Source organism: Sinocyclocheilus grahami, unplaced genomic scaffold (genome assembly GCF_001515645.1).
Source record: "Sinocyclocheilus grahami isolate Dianchi unplaced genomic scaffold, SAMN03320097.WGS_v1.1 scaffold848.1, whole genome shotgun sequence".
Taxonomy (NCBI): domain Eukaryota; kingdom Metazoa; phylum Chordata; class Actinopteri; order Cypriniformes; family Cyprinidae; genus Sinocyclocheilus; species Sinocyclocheilus grahami.
The window spans coordinates 725,393-744,501 of record NW_015506027.1 but is presented as its reverse complement, the minus strand read 5'-3'; positions in this window follow the sequence as shown (position 1 = coordinate 744,501).

The window sequence follows — 19,109 nt, the reverse complement described above, 5'->3', positions numbered from 1 at the left end:
ATGATTCACGATGATAATTTATTTATTTAGATGTTTTCACAATCACAAACAGTATAAGTCAAATGGCATCTCTGGTGTTTATTTATGGAATTCTCTTCCAATGCCTAACCACACTCAAAAGAATGTACCACCAGCTAAGTACATACTGTTAATGTTGAATATAAACAGGCAAATTTGGATGCAACCAAAATGTATTATTATTATTTTAAGAAACATTATACCTAAAATGAAGAGTTCTGAAATTACCTAGTACTTGAATATGTTTCAACATATTTCCACATTCCCGCTTATGTTCCGGAGACCTGAGTTCGAATCTGACTCAGTTCTTTTTTCCGATCACTTCTCTCCATCGTTTCATGTCTCTCTGAATATCAAATTGAATAAAAGCAAAAAAAAAGAAGCTGTCTACAGTTATCATGGGAGCTACAAAATATGTTACAATGTATCAACTCATCTTTTTTTCTACTGTCATTTCATAAATTATTAGCCTATTTCCAGTCATACAAGTACAGCTCCTAACTACTTGAATGGGTAAAAACAGAATATCCAAAACTGTGTCATCAAAATTATGTTTCAATATCTCAGACAAGCAACACAATCTGACAACAGCGTTAGCATATACCTCAAAGCATACTAAAAACAGTGTTTTTTTATGGTAGTCTGGTTAATAAACGGCCCTTTACTCCTTTTAAGCCGCTTGCTCTCAGTAAATGTGGTTTAGTAGCATGATTTATTGCATTCATTTTTTTTCAAGCATTGTTATAATTAATCACACAAAATTAACATTGACAGCCCTGCTCCAGAAATTTGAAAGATTTTAAGAGAATCCTCATTTTATGTTGTTGTTTTTAACAGTTCATATTTCAGCTATGTTGAAAAGTATTAAACTGAATATTTTTCACAGAAAGAGAGTTGAAATATGTGCGCTATGAACTAAATGATATGAATTGTGAGTCGCTGCCGTGACTCAGCACACAGCCAAACGAGCTGCCTGCGAAAGTGGTAATTATGCAATTGTGTTAGCAAGTGAAACAGACAGATGCACAGAGGAGGAATATACTCGCTCTTTCTCTCTCGCTAGAGGTAGGACAAATAGTGAGACTGAGAGAACAAGAGTGAGCGAATGAAAAGACAGATAGAGTGAGAGATGAATCAGCCAGCTAACTGTCAGCGATAATTAAACAAGTCGCCAAAACATAACACCAAAATGCGCGTAACATAAAATAATCGGAGTAGTAATCACTGTGCAGTCGAGATTTTCCCTGTCGGTTTCTTTCATCATCTCTTCTCTCTCCCTTCCTGACTTTCCTCCTACACAAGGCCTCACAACTACAAAATCTGGAGGGGAAAAAATGCAAAGGTTTCATTTCCATACCTTAATGTTTTAACTTCATTTTTTTACACTCCTATAGTCCCAAAGAGCCATTTAAGAAATTTCCTAAATGGGCCCATGCGAGCAAGCAACCTTAATTGCCCTGGAGATGTGCGTGAAGTTATGCAACATTGCCGATGCGCTGGCAATAGAGATGTCTTGAGGCTGTTGAGGCTGCACAGTTGCAGTGAAATGTGGGCAGCATATACAGCCTGCCCTGTGGACAGCAGATCAGCGTACATGATAGGACAGATAGAGAGAGACGGAGAAGCAGAGATGGAGATAGACAGCGCTGAGCTCATGTCCTTATCTGTAGCATGGGCAAAACATGTCAGGGATCAACTGTACCACCGGTGACAACCATGTATGTGTAGCTGACCAAACGAGAGTGATTATGACAGAGATGGCATTCAGGATTGTGGCATTCAGTCAGGGCGATTATGACAAAGGTGCAATCGTGTGTGTACCAAGCTTCACCCTCAAGCAGAGCAACTAAGAATAGAAACTAATCTTATTTGAAACCTAAAAGGAATAGTTTAGCCCAAAATAAAAATTATGTCATAAGTTTACTCACCCTCATGTCATTCTAAAACTGTTTGACTTTCTTCCATGGAGGGAGCGATTATGACAAAGGTGCAATCGTGTGTGTACCAAGCTTCACCCTCAAGCAGAGCAACTAAGAATAGAAACTAATCTTATTTGAAACCTAAAGGAATAGTTTAGCCCAAAATAAAAATTATGTCATAAGTTTACTCACCCTCATGTCATTCTAAAACTGTTTGACTTTCTTCCATGGAGGGAAAAAAAAGATTTTAAAGAATTAGAATGTAATTCTATAGACTGGAGAATGATGGTTTCCAAAAGACAAAAAATCACAAAAATAATCCATACGATTTATGCACTTTATTCCAAGTGTTATGTTAGCTTTGTAACTTAAAAAAAATAATATTAATAATTACATACTTTGATGTAGTGTATTTATTGTCTAATGTTGTAGAATACCTTGTGTTTTGCTATTATGCTATGCTAATCAAAATGTAATACAACCTTTGAACATATAAATGAATAAAAAAAACCTAATTTGGTTTGGCTAATAGTTTGCCAGAATATTAATAACAATTGTTTCATTGCAATCAGCTTTTTTCCTCTCATTGTCTTCAATTTCACTTTTCGTCCTGTCAGCCTTTATCAAATACATTTAACATGTAACAAAAGTAATTTCCTTGATAACATCACCCACTAGTAAGTGACCAAACAAGTGTCAAACAACGCCATGAATTTCAATAAGGTCTTGATGAAAAAAGAAGAAGAGGAAGAAAATAATTTCAGTAAGTATTAGCAATGGATTTAACAACTTCTGGGGAGTTTTATCTTTTATTTTAGGTCCCACTGTAAAACACTGCATTCTGTGTGACAAAAATACGGAAATAAGTTTGATAAAATCAATTCATTTCAAAACAAAGTTGACACCCTCACGTGAGATAATTCTCAAACCCTCACTAATCTGAAGCCAATTTAGCTTTATTCCCATCCTTTTAGCGATGTTAATTTTCCTACCTCCGTGTAAATAGACAAGTTATAATTAACATTTCAAGTGTCTGAGCTTGACCAGAGCATATTTCTGACAGTCTTGTACACCCTTTTGCAGAAACAGAACACAAGCATATTAATTTTTTAAATATCACAGAGTTCATAAAGTACTGCATAACAGAAATGACCCATAAGATCCACGTGAGCATTAAAACTGTGCAGCTCTTCATTATCATCCAGCAATAAGCAGCCATCTCAGGGGAATATTGATTAAACATTGTTTTAACCAACAAACAGAAGGTGAACTGAGCAAAATTACAGTAAACTATCATTCTGCCAAACTAAGCATTGTGACTAAGGTCAAAGCACAATAAAATGGCGAGAATGAATTATTTAACATCATGGGGTGAGGATGAGAATGTTGCAACCGCTGAGTGCTTCAAGGTTTTCCTTACTTTCCAAACCTGCACACATCCAGATTTAAAACATTAAAAATTTCAGAATTTCAAGGAAAGAATGAGCTATAAACACAACTGAGACGAAAGGAGAATGTGGAAGGCAAAAACAAGAAACAATGTAGCCTGAAAAAGCAGAAGGTTACTCTTCTATTCAAACACTCCTGAGTAATACTTGGTATGTGCGGCTCTGATACCGCAAGACTGTGCAAATATCCTGATTCAAGTCGAGCACTTGATTTAATGAGTGTGGATTGAGTAGGCGTCCCTATGGGGTCACATTGGTCCACCATCATGAATCTCCAACCACTCTAGCTCCCCAGGAACCTGCTCCCCCTGCCGATCTGACCACTTGTCGGCTTTGTACAGACATCTCACGCTGTGACATCACTGCAGCTTGAAGCTGGTCTGGTTGTCGTGCTTTGCACCCATCTGGTCCACTTGGACTTGGAAGCACCAACAGGCTGTGTTTCTAATGTCTAGCTGAATATTTGGCAACAGGTGAAGAGCAAACAGACCTACATACCATACACAACATGAGCACAGATGCAAACATGCAAGCTTTAGCTGTTGGCCAAATCACAGTCTATGGAATCAGCAGTTGGCATAGTGTCTAGGACTGTATAATTTCCTCTCTGGATGTAACGATCTGGGTATAAAGAACAAACGTGCTACACAGACTGCACTATGACACATGACACATATTTTATATTCTCTACTAAATAGCCTACCGCATTTATTTCTCGTTTTCCATAATAAATATCTAAACATCCTTAAATCAAGATACATTTACTTGAAATGCAAAATGACTTCTGAAAAAAAATATATTAAAATGAAGTGAGCTACAGTATACTTCAAACAAGAAGAAAAAAATGCCAGTGGGGTTAAAAAAAAAATTTAATTCAAAGGGGAAACAAATTGTTTTCCGCATTGGCAGATATTTTGTTGTTGTAACAATAGTCACTTCTTTTTTTCTTTTCTTTTTTTTCTTGTCAGAAAACAATACTTTATATATTATGCCATTGTGCTTCTTAAGAAAATAGATCTCGATTTGAAAATGTTAACATATTTGCAAGAAAGCAAGATGAAAATGCTAAGACTTTATTTATTTATTTACGTATGTATGTATGTATGTATGTATGTACAGTGTGTATAGGAGAGGAAGTAGTGTTATGCGAAAACCAAGGTGTATGATTGTTAATGCCATTGCATAAAAAAAATTTTCAGGCATATTTAGCATCCATGATTAATATATTCTGCTATTGAAAGTGTCCAATTATGGGTAGGGATAAGTGAGCAGTATGGTATGGAGGAATAGGAACTCCACTTAAACATTAAAAATTATGAATGAATGAATGAATGAATGAATGAATGAATGAATGAATGAATTAATTAATTAATTAATGAATTAATGAATTTTACTGTTGAATGTATCTACATAGTTAAATATTAAATAAATAGTTTTATGTATAGATCTGACAAGTGACTTAATACGCTTTTATTTTTTTAATTAAACTGATTTCTTCACTTTATTTTAAGGTGGCACATTCCTTCATAGTATGGCACATGAGCCGTTACATCTTTAAAGTAAATGTAAAATAAAACCACTTTTTTTAGCTCCATCGATGTAAGTGTACATCATTAAACATTCTTAAACGATTCCTAGTTAAAAAACAATCACGTGTTCAAACACATGTATAGCACATTAACTCATCTGACACACGATCTATAATCAATATTGAGGTGTGATGCATGTAAACATGCTCAACCGCTGGTATACAGCGTTAGTGTGGCACACTAAAAACACTGATCGATATTTGACCTTTTGTTATCATTGTGATATGTTTGTTTTGATTTTGATATGAGGAAACAATGTCGGTCTTAAAGCGCTTGAGAGTGTCAATTCCTTGTTAAATATGAATTATTTCATACTTAGTAACTGGCAACCCCAAATACTGGCGCCAGTGGATTTGATGGATTTGTCAGAAATGCAGGCTCCAGAGTCAACATCCCTCTCTCCATAAACCATTTCTCTCTTTTTTTCTTCCAGAAAATGAGCAGTTAGTAGCAATTATGTCTCATTGAACTGACTTTATAGATTATTGATTCATTCACAATGCTATTCAAGACTTCCAAGGCTACAGGAAGGACTTTGTATAGTACTGTGGTATGTTAAGCTTTCCTAAAATGAATCAGTGTGTATTTGTGCGGTGAGGTTTTCTGTTGGGAAAACCCCACGTCAGCTTATTGAACATGCTTTCATGAAATCTTTAGACAGAGCAATAATACCTGCAACCCCATTGTAGCAAAGAGCAAGGGGAGGAGTGTGTGTGTGTGTGTGTGTGTGTGTGTGTGTGTGTGTGTGTGTGTGTGTGTGTGTGTGTGTCAACTGTAGGAAAGATTAATGAACTTCAATGTCACTTTGACATCCGAAGTCAAACACAATCCAAATGCTAAAGAACCAAAGGGGAGGTGGGTTGCCATAGAAACGGTTTCAGAAGCCCATACAGGTTGCATTCAGAGATTTATGCATTCTACTGTACATACACACAAATCAGACAAAAAAACTTATATATGTGTATAATGCATGTATGTAGTATGTGTAGTAGGTACAACAACCTGGAAAACAGTATGCAAAATAAATTATTTGTGCAAATGAAGCAACTTTCATCACTGACTTGCTAAGGTAGTATCATTATTGTTTCTCACAGTTCTTGCTATTAATAAAATGAACATAAATGATACCTTGTTCAAGAGGTGTGTTATCACTTTTCCAAGTGACTAGATTTAGATAACTCTCACCTGGCATATGAAAAATCAAATATTCATTTACTTCAATACTTCAATTACTTTCTCACTAGAAATGACATAAAAAGTGGAAAAAGTCAAAACTATACATTTACACTCCAAATGACCACCAACCTTAATTTTCAGACACCATCTCTATTTTTTAGCTCAACTATAACAGAAATGAATGTACAAGTTAGTGGGATATAAAAGGCAGCGAAATCAATCTGACAAAGGTATCTCAGCAGTCAGGATGTGACACTTGGATTTGGAAGTGCCTTGTTGCCTTTATACCTCTGTATTGTTGGGCACTACAAACATTCTACACTACTTGCACTATTTGTATTGCAAGATTGGATAAATAACACTGAAGGAGTTACTTGAGCAATATTTCTGGGCTAGAATATCACCTAAAAACCTGGCAACCATCAAAACACTCTAGCAACCATAGAGTAGCATACTAAAAAAACACTCAGAACAACAACCAAAGTCCCTTAAAGGCAAATTAGTTCACTCTGTGGCCATCTTGGACCATCATTTTCTTTGTACTGTATGTAATAGGCATCCAGCTTTTATTTACTTAAAAAGGGAAAGACTGAAATCTTCAAAGTGCGTGATGAATAGCAACATAAATTATGCCTCTTTAGTTCAAATCTGTTTAGTCAGGTTGTTCCAGCTAATGTACTTCTATAAAAAAATGCAATTGGCTCTTTTAACTGAAAGATGGGACTTCCTTTCTGCAGCTGCCATAATAAACATTGCACTTTCTCAAATTTTTCTTCATTTGCATGTGAGTGGTCCATTTCCTCCTCCTTAAACTGTCTCTGGAACCACCCACAACACCTTACAGTAGCATCGGTGTGGCTTGTTTTGCAAGAGTCACTAATTCTTTTTGTCCAAACGTCTGTCTATTTTTAGTCTTTTTTGTGCTAAAGTGCTACATTTTCATTTTTAACATCAGACCTCAGAGAAGAAAACCTTAAGATGGGCCCTCATTATCAAACAGCCTCCGTTAATTGTTCGCATTTAAGGTTTACAGCTTTAAATATTTCGTTAAGAATCTGTGGATGTGTAATGATGCTAAAAATGGCTGCATATTCATCTTGTGAAACATCCGCCTCAGTGGTACATGGATTCAGTCAGGTGATGCTGTAAAGGTCAGGAGGGGTTAAAGGCAGAGGATTACATCCTCTAATGAAGTCTCAACACTGTTACGGAGAACTGCGATTCCTCACAGGCCATTACCTAACACTGCAAATCATGAGAGCCGAGGTGGTCATTATGGCCCTGCCCCAACGGGCAGTTTCCCTTCTGCATATGAGTGAAGCCAGTCTCTGCCAATTTACCTCCAGTGAGAAGAGTCTGAATATGAAGATGTTTTCTTTCCTATGCCAGCTTCGGAGCTAAAAACAGCCTCATTTAAGGGAATTTTGGAATTATTAGCCAACAGTGATGTTAGATAAATGTCTCCAGCTTTTAAGTTGATCAAACTGGCTCTCTCCCTGTTTCACAGCACAATGTTGTGTTGCAATGTCTTGGACTCTCTCTCGCTGTCTCCCTCGTTCTCACAGCCAGATATTGCAGTCCTTCATCTTATCATTCTGTTGAAGGATTTTTTTCACCTGGAGAGCAGAGGCCATTACATTTTCAAGCTTTTTTTTTTTTTTTTGGTTAACTTTCGTTTTTCTCACCCTGCATTACATTATATAATATGTTGAGGATAATGTACAGTCTCTGCAAGCCCATTTCCACCTCAGAATACAACAATAAAAAGACAATTGTGACGTTATGCCTCACAATGGTTATTTTAGCCTCTCATAATTAAATAAAGTACTTATATCTCACAATATGCCTTTTTACTTAATTACAACTTTGTGTCTGCCAGCAGTGAATATGTCTCCCAAATGCAACATGCAATATATGCTTGTGATGAGCTTTGATTCAACATGTGGCTTTCTCATTACCACCTGTGTTTATTTTGGTGGTTGTCGGTGTATTATATAGGTACAGAACAGATTTGTGTACTTCTACAGGTTTGTATATTACCATGAAATATATGCTTGTTTGTTTTCTTGTTTGTTTGTTTGTTTTCACAGACCATCTCTCAGAAAAAAGTACAAAAGCTATCATTGGGGTGGTATGTACCTTTAAGGTAATATGCACTTTTATATGCAGTCTTTAGTGGTAAATAAGGTTTAAAAGTGTACCTTTTGAAAAGACACCGCCCCAGTGAAAGCTTTTGTACATTTTTGTAAAGTTTTATACCTTTTTGTAAAGTTCTGCAACCATAGATGCCGATTTTTATCCATATACTTATCCAGAAACAAATTACTCTACTATACCTTGACAGGGTGAACTTGTATTTACATTATCCCCCTTATTACATGTCTACATAAAATGCTGATTGAAGTTATTTTTGGATGTGAGGGGAAAAAAGAAAAAGCACAGTGCATGAGTTTAGCAGTCATTTTGCAACATATATTTGACCACAGAACATGACCAATCAAAAACAAGTATTACATAGAGCCGCATAATAAATATGTATAAGTGATGTTGTGGAAACAATAGTACACTGTGAGCAGGAAGGGGAAGATAAGGGGGGAGTAGGAGGAAAACAACATCACCACCTCATTCAGCAAAGCCTGCTCTAAAGCACCTCATCAACAGCACAACAACACTAAGGGCAGAAAAGAGGTGACAGACGAAATGAAAGAAACAAAGCAAGCTTCAATGAACAGACAGTGATAGCACTGGGAGACCAGGAGACAATACCAGATCAGATGCAGGGTTGCGGCTGACAAATCTGATGTGACACTCTGGTTGAAGAAAAAACAAATCCAGATTTATATACATAATATATTGCTTTTTTCCCCCGGAGGCCTCCAGACATTCAGGGCCAGCGCTAGGCTACTCGCTATCTGTCCTTTGGTGAAATGAACTTGGCAGATCGTCTACAACCCGATCTGATAGCTGATTCTTGAGGCGCTGAGCGCAGGTTTATGTGTGACTTGTTTACAGGCTTCATAAAAGGTTTTATGGGGTTATCAAAGATAATAATGCCCAGAAAAGACACAGAGAGCCCTGTGCCCTCTCAGCAACTTCCTCGGGTGATATGAAGTCTCTCTACCATCCAAGATCGAGTTTTCAGTGTTTCTGTGATCTTTGTTGTAATAAATTATAACCAGATTCCACCTGTTTAAGTCTTATTCCAGACTGAATGCCATGCTTTTAACCACATCCACTCACTACAAAACCCTGGTCTTCAAAAGACACAGAGTAAAATATAAATGTTCTGATTAAGAAATGTATTCCTATTGTGCTTGTGGACACCATGCAAGAATAAACATTTAACGTACAACAAATGACACTTATGAGCAGGTTCTTTCTAGTGAATTAAAAGCAGTGTGATCATTATTGCCTGAAACACATGACTCTTATGATCAGGTTCTTGTAATGAACAGTTCAACAAGATGAGATATCAGTTTTAATTTAGTCTGAAATACAGTCCTTTATAAGTTACAGCATTAGCAAGATGAACATTATACAGTATCTGAAATGTATCCAAATGAATCAGAATCAAGTCAAACTGAAACAAAATCAGATCCGAATCAGGTGCTTGAAATTTGTTTTAATACCCAGCCAAAGAAATAAAATGATACATACTCTTGCTTAAAAAAAGTGTCTCTGGTTTTTACAGAGCCCAGGACTGACACAAATACTACAATTATGATTCCTCAGGAATTTTTTTTGTTTTTATATTTACATTAAAAATCACCTAGAACACTTTTAAGAGTGACTCAGACCTCCCAAAATTAAATGGTAATGGTATCCAAACGAACCAAAAAAAAAATCTAAGTAGGCACACCACAGCTCCAGAGATAGAAAAATATGTATTTATGTTCTCACCACAGGTGACGTTTCGAGCTTAGACACTCTTCATCAGACATGGTATCCAAAAGTCAATGGTAAAAACCATTTAGACTTTTGTAGAGGGAACCAGTGTGACGCTAACTTCCAGGTTGGCCCAGGTTTCGCATAATCACTTGTGAGTATTTTTTTCTGTTATGCTGGTTCAAACTGGACTTTATGTCAAAAGATTTGATATAATGTCACCTGCAAGCAGCCACAAAACTCTCCATCTCACTGTGTGCAATGAGCTATTACAATACTCTGCCAAATCATCCATGTTATGAAGGTTTCAGACATGCTTTGCATTGAATAGTATCAATCTATCTGTAAAACTGTGTTGAACTAAACGTTATCAGACAAAACAACTGACATTCATCCGATACCAACACTGCACTATACTGTATGTTGCCTAGGATAAATAGTGTCTGTCAAATGCATAAATGTAAATATAAAGCCTTACAAAAGCTACACAACATAAAAATGGCTAAGCATATTTCAAAGATTTCAGCATTGAAAGGCTAGTCCAAGCAGCAGCAGTCTGCCTCTAAACAGCTGCTATGAACATTGAGACAGGGAATAATTGTTGTTCTTTCCTTGTCAAGCCTGGAGTACTCTCAAGGGAGTCACAGTCTTTGGCTCATAATTGGCTCCAAGCTACCACAAAACAACTCTTATCCCCCTTTTTTCCACAACACTCTATATAGCTTAGTTTACTGGGCTTTCTGACAATACAGTCATGGTGTTTGCCCCCCCTCCCCCTATTTTAACTGTTTAAGGCTGGCAGAAGTGAAGAGAGTCTCTCCGGGTATCAAAACCATAGTGTTTGGGTGCAACATCTGAGTAGGAGATCTGACCAGTGACCTGCAATATCCTTGGGATGTCACAGAGAAAGCTCAGATTAAAGGTACAGCTCAACCCTAAATGAAAGTTCTGTCATCATTTACTCACCATCATGTCTGTATGTTTTTTACAGGTATGTTAAAGGATATCTTCTTTCACAATCCACAGAAAAGAAAAAGAAAATCATACAGGTTTGGAGCAACATGAGGCTAAGTTAATGATGACAGTTTGTGTTTCTGGGTGAACTATCCATTTAAAGGGGTCCCATTATGCTCTTTTACAAAGTCTTGACTTTGTTTTGGGGGTGTACTAGAACGTGCTCTCATGCTTGTTGGTTTGAAAAACTCATTATTTGTCATATAATTTACATTATTACAATACCTTTCTCCCCAGCCTGGCACAAACGGTTCGAATAGTTACGGGGTTTGATGAAGGCCTGCCTTCCAAAAAACGGAATGTGTTGTGATTGGTTAGCTGTCCCAGTGCGTTGTGATTGGCAAACAGCTTAGACGGTGTTTCAGTACTGCCACGCCCCTTGCCAAAGCAGCAAGTTCCGTCTGCTCCGGTATAGTTAAGGATGGCGTCAATATTGCCATATCAATTTGAGCCGGATTCAGACCCCAAGAATATTGAACAAGAGGATCGCGGAGAACCTTTGCACACACGGATATTGCAGGACATATTAGAGTGATAACGTTATTGTTTTTTTTTTGGCTAAATCATGTTTTTGATACGATGTCAACAACTGTTTAAAAATAGCTGCATTAACTATGTACAGATAAGTGCAATGGTAATATGTATTGTGTTTATTGTTATTTAATTCTAACATTATAACATGAATTGCAGTGAAACTGTTATACAGTTAAATTTATGTATACCATAGTCTCATAATTGAAGTGTAAAGTCTGCAGATTACATCATTGTCCAGTATTGTACTGTCAGCAATTTATAAAAACGTTTTCATAACTGTAACATGCATACATATTTACATACATAATTATTCAGATGCATATGTAATTGTGTTAAAATGCCCAGCAAGGTAGAAAACATCTGCTGCAAGGAAATTCAAAAGGCACGGGGGTGAAAAAACAGCGTTTCTTCGACATGGTGAAAACACTACAGCAGCACTTCTTCTTTGTCGTCATCTTGTCTGATGCACTCAACCAAGTGTTCTAACCACAAACTCGCTAATATTCTAATAGACCGCTTTGTGACATCACAAAACCCAGAAAACAACACTGTAGTCCAAAACGAGCCGTTCGCTGTAGTTCTTGAAAAGGGATTTTTTTTAAATGAAATTTCTCCCTTTGGAGTGGACTTTGAGATTTGCAACTTTGAATATATTTTTTATGCCCAAACATACACACTACACACTGACTAAAATTCTAAAAGTGAAAAAGCATAATGGAACCCCTTTAAGATTCTTTACTGCAGGTCTGTATTCTGTTTCTAGTTGCTCTTCCAGAAAGCTCATTGGTTTAGTGTACAAAAAGAAAAAGACGGAGAAAAAAAAAGAAAACTCTAATATCACATTGTAAAGAGCAAAAGGTTCTCATGTCGCTTCTCCCTCAAGACTCAAGAAACGTCCCTCACAGTGTCTATGTACAGAGAGTTTGACCTTTGTCACTGCATGAGACACAGCAATATGGCATCCATGTCTTCTCTGTCTATTCGTGGCAGATTTGTAAAAGAGCATCTAGCAGAGAAATCGTCTAAATACCATCAGTGTCCATGCATGCCCTGATGTATCACACCTCTGGTGTCATCTCATCAACCCACCGACAGCTTGAGCCTCACAAATGAACCAAATGTCACCAATCTAGCGATGAGAAGTGTTTATAATATTTTTAATATCTGACCATGTATGAACGCCGACCTTTGCTGGATATCTTCACATAGGGGATGTTTACATTCATTATTTATAGAGAAGAAAGTGGGGATGTAAACTTTGTATAAACAGGATATTGGAGAGGTCCCAAAGTCATACCACATCAGCAGAGAAGGAATTTACTGTGTGTTGAAGGGTGAAGGTCCGGGCGACACTTAAGGCATGAGGAGATTACATAGCCGCCATTCAGGTAGGCAGTAAAATACAACCTTGTCTGTACAGGAGAGGGAGGCGGAGAGGGACAGGGCGCTTTGCCCTTGTATTTTGTTTGTATCTTTGACAAGTGCAGGGTGTTTAAAAAGTCTTTTGGGAAGTTGCTGCTACACCGACTAACAAATTACGACTAGCAATTTGACTGTCCACGCTGAAAGTATAAATGCTGTGTGACGTAGTACAAACCAGACAAATATACAGTGGTCCAGACACTGAAGACACACTTATAAAATAAATAACAAATCAATTGGCATTTATTTTAAACAAATATATCACAAACACTTTTCAAGAAAATATTTTTCACAAAAAGGTTTCTTAGGTTTCAAGTAATATTAATAATAATAATAATAATAATAATAATAACAGAAGGTCAATGTTGTTATTACCTAATACTAAAATCAGTTCAGTAAATAAAATAAAGCAGAAATTAATTAATATATACATATTACATAAAAAAATAAAAGGAAATATCTAGATCTAGCATATTTGCAAATGACACTTGGCTTGATATTTCAGATATTAAGCAATTCAATTATTTATGTTTGTGTGTGTGTGTGTGTGTGTGTGTGCGTGTGTGTGTGTGTGTGTGTGTGTGTGTGTGTGTGTGTGTGTGTGTGTGTGTGTGTGTGGGTGTGTGTGTGTGTGTGTGTCTTAGAATGTCAAAATATAGTTTATAATATATTTATAGTTTCCACAAATCTTATAAAATTTAAAATTATAATATTTTATAATTAGAAATTAATCTGATTGTCTGATTTTAGTAAGCAGATATAGCAATAAATGTAAAACATTTGGTAAAATCATTTATTTATTTAAATAAACAAATACTGACATTTTTAAAAGTACCACAGTAGGCTGTGAATTCTCAAAAGCTCAGAGGATGCCTAAAAAAAGATAAAAATACTACTACTACTATTAAATAATAAATCATAATAGAAACGCCTCTGCTCTAGTTGGAACTCAAAGTTTTCAACCACATTATAAGAGTAGCAACTTTTGCATAAATTTGTCAAAGTTAAAATTGGCTGCAAGTCTGGATTTGTATGTGGTCGTTTGCTATATGATTTAATTTATTAAAATTGTGAATGACAAGTCACAGAGTGCAGCAATCAGAAAACACGGATGGTCTTCACACTTGGGTTGCTCGCTTGATGAGTTAATTCCTTTAATTTCACTCTGTAATATCTATACTTTAGTACATTAAACAGAATGAATACCACTGTGAAAGACTTGATCAACACTAAAAGTAGTATTCCATAATAAACAGTCAGTAATATTCACCAACTGTCTTTATTTCTCACTTACATGCACAACCCAGAATTCACCAGATCATCTGCCAGCCTTGAACCTTAGAGATGTTGCCCGTCCCATGCCCTGCAGTAACACTCACTCCCGAACACACACTTACACACACCCATGGAAAAAGCCAGATCCAGTTAGTGCATCCTGTACCGTAGCTCTGTAGCCATGACAGGCCTATTCATAGCTCCTCCGAGAAAACAATATGGGCAGCTGCTGGTCTCTCTCACTCTCTACAGACACCAATTAAGCTCCATTACATACACCAACACAGCACTAACAAACAACTCAAGCCTGAGAGAGCAAGAGAGCTGGACAGAGATAGAATTACACAGATGGAGAGAGAGGTAGATAGATAGAGATGGAGAGAGGCGACATAAAAGAATGAGTCGACTGGGCCTGAGTAAAAGCTAATGTTGTATGAAGCATATTGAATTATCCCAGCAGCTGATTTGCAGGAAGGCTGGAGGGTGGGAGAGCAGCAGAGCTGATGCATGGGGCCGATGCACCATAATCGCTCCTATCTATGTGCACAGCTCATACAGTCATTTAAAAACAGCTGATCCAGACAGCAGGGTCAAGAGGCCGAATGCACACACCAGCAACGTGCAGAGAGACTTGCTCTCTATATTTATCTTTGCTAGTATAATTACTGCCTGGTTGATGATCTGCAGTAAGGCTGCACAGTTATGAGAAAAAAACTTTATTATTTTCCTTGATAATGCATGCGCCGTTATTCATGTTAATATATGATGGGCAAGTGCATCCGATGTACTTTCTGAGGCTACACAGCCAAAACAACTTGAAAAATATTCTGTAATTAATTTATTCCCTTTTTTATGTATTAGTAAATATAGACAGTGCCTTAATGGTCATCTTCATAGTGGCCCTCTTAGCAGCATGAAAAACAAAACTGTTATCAAAATTTGAATACATTATACAGCAAAAGTGAACAGCACAACAATATTAGAATGCTCCCATTCCATTAAATGAACGGAACTACCACTGAGTGCATTTACATGAGCACTTATAATCAAGATAAAGCAGATTTTTTTTCCAAAATCAGTTACATTAAACAATACAAAAACAAATATGTAAATGTGGAGTTTACATACTATATCTTTGACCAAAAATGAAATTTTCTCAGCTGTTTTTATCTTTTTTTTTCTTAACAAAATAGTTTTGTTAAAAAGAAAGAATGAAGCTAAAATAAAATGTTGCAATATTTTGACAAATGGCTTATTTTGAAGTTTAGATTTAAGATTATTAAAGGGGTCCTATTATGCTTTTTCCCTTTTTCAACTTTAGTTTGTCTGCAATGTTGCTGTTAAAAAAGATCTGCAAAGTTACAAAGTTCAAAGACCACTTCAAAAGGAGATATTTTGTTTAACAGAAATCACTTTTCAAAAACTACAACGAACGACTCGTTTGGACTGCAACGCATATTTTCCGGGATTTGTGATTTCACAAATATTGACGAATGGGACGAGACCTGGTTGAACTGCACTAGAGAAGGCAACGAGTGTTATCACTATGTCGGAGACACACTAGCTTTCCCAAGGCAGACAAACTTAGAGTGATTACAATCATCTGGGTTTAAATCGCGCTCAAACTGATTTGATATTGACGCAATATTTACACTGAAGCTAGCATGGTAAGGGGCGTGACAATATCCCGACCAGGCGCCGAGTGCTGCCAATCACAACAGACACTGGCCCAGCTAACCAATCACAGCACATTTCGTATTTCAGAAGGTGGGCCTTCATTTGATACAGGAACTATTTGAGCCGTTCATGCCAGACTGGGGAGAGAGGTGTAATAATGTAAAATATGTGAAAAATAATGTGTTTTTCGAACAACCTAGTATGAGAGCCTGTTCTAGTACACCAATCAAGAAATCAAGACTTTGTAAAAGAGCATAATAGGACCCCTTTAAGGGCTTGTTTGTTAATTCCCTTACATATTATTGGTGGAGTTCCCTTTAAAATCTTAAATGATTCCCTTTGTGCTAAATTGACCTGTTTCCCTTACAGCTGCTTTTTTCATAACAAGATCCGGCAACACTGAGTCAAGATGTACCTCGTTTCTTGTAATTTCTTGCACTGCAAAGACAGAAGAGAGACACGACTTTGATACACATATAAATACTTCACTAACAACTAGTTGTTCAGTTTGGTTCAGCACACAGTGCATAGAATTTTTGTAAATATGGTTGTCAATACCTGAATTTTTCAGGAGTTCATTTGCTTGTAAACAGGGCCGTAGCTAGGGAATGCTGGGCCTGTAGCTGTGGGCCCCCACTGCAGTCTACTCAAATCCTATGGTGTATGATATGGGCATGGAAGCCCACATCTGGTGCCTTGTTCTTTTTATTATTATTTTTTTCTTTAATGAAATAACAAAACAGAAAATAAATGCATATATGCATACAAATAATGGTTCCCTGATAGCACACATCACAGATATGTCAATTTGAGGCATTTACATCTGCATGATGAATTTTTTAAAGTGTCATCTGCAAAACGTCTCAAAGATGTTTTCTATCAGATGTCATATAGACATTTAGATGTTTATGATTTAAACTGTACGTAAAGATGTTTATCTGATGCAACAGATGTCCTGATGAAAGGCTCTTCAAAAAACATCTTGTAGACAAATGTGTCTGGGTATTTATTGGACAACAGCAAAAGCAATATAAATTTTATTTTTGCTTATTTTATATAAATGTATAGGCTATACAAAGTTGATAAACAAAATATTACTTCAAAATGTCATTAAGAAGTTAATAACTTAAAACATTGTTTTAAGTAATCAATCAATGATTCAGTGCAAACTAATAAGATAACAACAAAAGACAAGAAATTAATAAAACAATTAAATAACCCTACCAGTAATGTAACAAGCAATATAAATGTATTGCTTGTATTTCCAGTCAGTCTGTGTCTAACGAAGTAAATATTCGGGAATGTGAAAGAATGCAGTCACAAGTCAAAAAAAAAAGACATTTCTCATTGTCTTCATTTTTTATGAATATGCTACTGCATAATATTTGATTAAATAAAGATTAAAAAAAATATCCATCAGTGCAGTGAGTTGTATTCGCATTTTTATTGTTATCTTAAAAAAGACTATCACATCAGCAACAATCCATGTGACGCGCATTTCTCTGTGTATTATACAATATAACAAACTACATTATAGCGAGAAAGAGGGAAACTTTGAGCGCACAATTACTCGGTCAGTGGGCGCCGGTATAATGAGATGTAAGCTACCGTCATAAGTGTGCGGGCAGCAGTAAATCAGGCAGCGAAATGACCAGGTGCACATCATCTGTCTTGCAAAAGAACGTTTTGATAGACTGATTAAGCAGTTTTTCTGGCACCCAATCCCACCCCGCCCCTGTTCTTGATTGGTTCAGTTCACTAGCTGGGGTGGAACCTGCCATTTCATTGGGTTCCTCTCCTTTTTGTAGCTGACAGCTGAAATAATTAATAACCATCAGACTAAACCATTTTATAGGAGAGAGGAGATATTTGGAAAGCATAACTAAATGTTATGTTTTTGAGGTTTTCATTAAACTTTCAGGCATACAAGCTGACTTTGTAATACATATATATTAAAATTGTTCATATAAGAGAGGTGGAATATATAGCATAACTACTGGATTTAGTGGGCCCCTATAATTGTCAACATCTTTCATCCCTCTAGCGATGGCCATGGTTGTAGAATGTGGTTGTCACTTTTGCAATTACTGAACCATGTGTGTATAGAATGGAATTAAAGTGCTAAAAGGTGAACAGACAACCAAATTTAGCTGTAGTGTGTACATGGTCTAAGTATGCCATTCATGAATTTGTCTACCCCAAAAGTAAAATAAACTTAGAAAGGCCTGCTCAGATCCATGAATCACTTTCCAGCTCAATATGTAGCAGGCTGAGCTAAAGAAACTAAATCATAAAAAATAATACATTAAAAAAAAATAATAATAATAATACATTCATTACATATCATTACTGATTAACTTAACTTGCTCTGATTTGCCATTGCATTCATAAACAGATTGGAGTCTGTAATTCGTTCCAATGGTCATCCACTTGCAGTGTTGGGGGTAACTCATTACAAGTAATGCGAGTTAAGTAATCAGATTACTTTTTTCAAGTAACTAGTAAAGTAACGCATTACTTTTTTAATTTACAAGAAAATATCTGAGTTACTTTTTCAAAAAAGTAATGCCAGTTACTTTGTTTTCCCATTTATTGACTGACAGCTCTCCTGTCCCCATATTGGGAGAAATCGGAAGTGCAGAGGAATTGTGTGCGCTGTGTGAACATGACGCATGAAACTGCACTTGTTAAAATTACAAATGACATACTTCTTGCGTCAGACCAAGGCTGTGTCTCATTGCTAGTTTTACTTGATCTTAGTGCTGCATTCGATACTATAGATCATGACATACTCATAGCCTGCAATAATTAAATGTTAAATAACACAAATGTATCTAATCCCATTTTATTAACCAATATCTTTGCTGCTGACCTTTGATGATCCAGTTCAACCATACTAATAAGCAAAAATGACTTTAGAGAAACTAACAATTGTGCTTTGTTTTTTTTGTTTTTTTTTTTGCTGAAGAGTGTTTCTTCTCCTGCGTTCTACTGTACAGACGTGAATTTACTTTTAGAATGTCTTATATTAAAAACAATCAAGCCCTGCTTATATTTAAAAAGTAACGTAAAAGTAATAAAACGCATTACTTTCCATAAAAAGTAACGTCTCGGTTACATATGTAACCCTCGTTCCCTGAAGGAGGGAACGG